Genomic DNA, 3,194 nt, shown 5'->3' with positions numbered 1-3,194 from the left:
GAACAAGAAGATAAGAAGAGGAGCACAGTTGTTCAAATTGGAGTTTCAAAATGTTTTGTTTAAAGCCAAATGGTCTTTTTGTCTTTTTACAACATATAAGTGATCCATAATATATAGGTATCTTCGTTGGCCATTTATGTAAGTGAAACAAAGTTTAAACTTATTTTAGCAAACGTTCTGTAAGTTAAGTACCTATAATATATACTTCAAAACCATCATATATTATTTGTGAAGTTTATAGAAAAATATTTTTCAACACGGTATCTTTTCTAGGTATCTTCTGATGAACTATTTTGTGAAAAAGGAAGAGAGGCTCTTTGGCATAACCCTTGTTCGTCAGCTTTATGATCAGACACTGGTGACGTTTTATAAAGTCTAGGCAGCAGCTTCAAGCTCCTGATTACCGAATGAATTGGGGAAATGTATATCCCATATGCATGTGAAGTGAGGGGTATAGTGCTCCTAAAGTGGAAAACAGAATGAACCATTGATTTATGATGACTAAGCTGATGACATCGAGACCGTTGTTAGCAAATGTAAGCTTTCAAATTTGAAAGATGATTGTTTTGGTTCATGCAATTGTTTCCAAGCCAACTGCACTGTCTGAAAAAGTTTCTACTGATGATATGCGAGATGCTAGTTGTAAAGAAAGCTTGTCAAAGATTCCAGGATATAATTTATATTAATATAACCCATATGACTTCTTAAACAAGAGTGTACACGCTGAAATGTCTCGCCTTCCTTACTAATCATTGATATTGTGTTGATAGTTCTAAATATAAAGCTTTATTACAACTGTCACACATACATAACATTAACCAACAAAAATAAACATTGACCAATAAACCATATGAAAATGAGGTCAAGGTCAGATGAACAATACCAGGAAGACATGTACAGCTAACAATTCTTCCATACAACAAATATAGTTAAACTATTGCTTATAGTTTAAGAAAAACAGACCAAAACACAAAAACTAAACACTGAGTAGTAAACCGTGAAAAGGAGGTCAAGGTCAAATAAAACCTGTGCAAATGACATATAGATCATAAAATATGTCCATACATCAAATACAGTTGACCTATTGCATACAGTATTGGAAAAAAAGACCAAAACTCAAAAACTTAACTTTGACCACTGAACCATGAAAATAATGTCAAGTTATCAAAGGTACCAGGATTATAGTTAAGTACGCCAGACGCGCATTTCATCTACATAAGACTCACCAATGACGCTAATATCAAAATATGTATAAAGCCAAATAAGGTGACATCTTCCAGCTAGACATGTACACCTTACAATCATTCCATACTACAAATATTGTAGACCTATTGCATACAGTATACGAAAAACAGACCAAAACACAAAAACATTACTATACCACTGAACCATGGAAATGAGGTCAAGGTCAGATGACACCTGCTAGCTCGGCATGTTACAGTCCTTCCATACACCGAATATGCAAGAGCTATTGCTTATAGTATCTGAGTTATGGACTTGACCACAAAAACTTGATCACTGATCCATGAAATGAGGTCGAGGTCAAGTGGAAACCGTCTGACGGGCATGAGGACCTTGCGAAGTACGCACATACCGAATATAGTTATCCTATTACTTATAATTAGAGACAATTTAACATAACAAAAAATCTTAAACTTTTTCTTCAAGTAGTCACTGAACCATGAAAATGAGGTCAAGGACATTGGACATGTGACTGACAGAAACTTCGTAACATGAAGCATCTATATAGACATTAACTTTTAGTGTCTTTAAATATCAGCTGCGAGGCTAGTAAAACAAGGTGTATGCGAGCTTTTATCGAGCTATTACACCTGTTTCGAGCCGAGTACAAATACGGCTGACATTTAAAGACACTAAACAGTTATTGTCTTTATCCTGCAATTAATTCTGTATATTATTTGCGTTTTAAAAGACACAAAAACGCATGTTTTGCATTTATTTTCGATTTGAAATCCCTTGAGGCCCATGTAGTAATACGAAACAGTAATCACACATTCAGCTGAAGACGAATTCGCAAAGAAAGAATCTCGAACGGTCAACAATAATACATCACTCAAGGTGGATAATTATCTATTTTAACATAACAACTAATTTCAACAGTAAAAAAACAAATAACAAAACATTGTCTTTGAATCAGGAGTGTACGAGTTGTCCTACGCATCAGACTCGACATTCACCAAACATGCATGCTGAAATTGACATGTTTTTTTTTATTACATATTCATACACATTTAAGTTTTCAAATCGGTAGTTGTCATCGAAGAAAAGACTGTTGTTCATGTGTGTATGTTAGTAGAAAATTAGTGTGATTATTATTGCTCTAAAGAAATGTTTGAAAACAAACAGAACATATAAAAGTAATCGTTCATTTGCAATTAATACGTCATTGGAATGCGATTGCAATACACATTCTGAGTTCACGCATGTTCACCCAATACTCAGTCCAGCAGTGGGCGGAGTTTTAAAGCGATATCTGTATAGTATACAGATACAGCATAGCGATATCTGTATGGCTGTATCTGTATAGTAGAGCACCTAATTGCAGGATAAATACAAAGTATGAAGCATACAGGTCTTCCACCGCCATAGCCGCCGCCAGATCACTATCCCTATGTCGATCTTTCTGCAACTAAAGTCGCAGGCTCGACAAAAATGACATTCAATACACCAAATAAAGTACCAAATTGAGGTGCTATCATGAATATCCAAAAAAACAAAAAGGGTTTTGCCAAATACTGCTAAGGCCATCTATTCCTGGGGTCTATTTCCTTACTGTTTCAAACATTCAAAGTTATGTAAACAGTTAATCTTTCTATATTACATACTATTATCTATGATAATGCATGTCAGTATTTGCATAACATCCATTGGGGATTTGCAATAGATTTTTTTCCCAAACATTCGTTGTCCAGAGAAGGAAGTTTAGAAAGGGATAATGAATATACTTCAAATAAAGATCTCTAATCCTAAACAAGATGTTTAAAATTGAGAATGGAAACAGGGAATATGTCAAAGAGACTGTCTTTCCAAACTTGAATCATAATTAGCAAGACACAATTGAATAAGTAGACTAGAACAGAATTCATCACATGGAAACCATTATGTCGTTGGATAGAAAAAGTAGTTCATCATACCACACTTATATATTAAGTAGGGTTACAAAATATTAAATC

Source organism: Mytilus trossulus, chromosome 2 (genome assembly GCF_036588685.1).
Source record: "Mytilus trossulus isolate FHL-02 chromosome 2, PNRI_Mtr1.1.1.hap1, whole genome shotgun sequence".
NCBI classification, from domain to species: Eukaryota; Metazoa; Mollusca; class Bivalvia; order Mytilida; family Mytilidae; genus Mytilus; species Mytilus trossulus.
Note: the sequence above shows the minus strand (reverse complement) of the source record.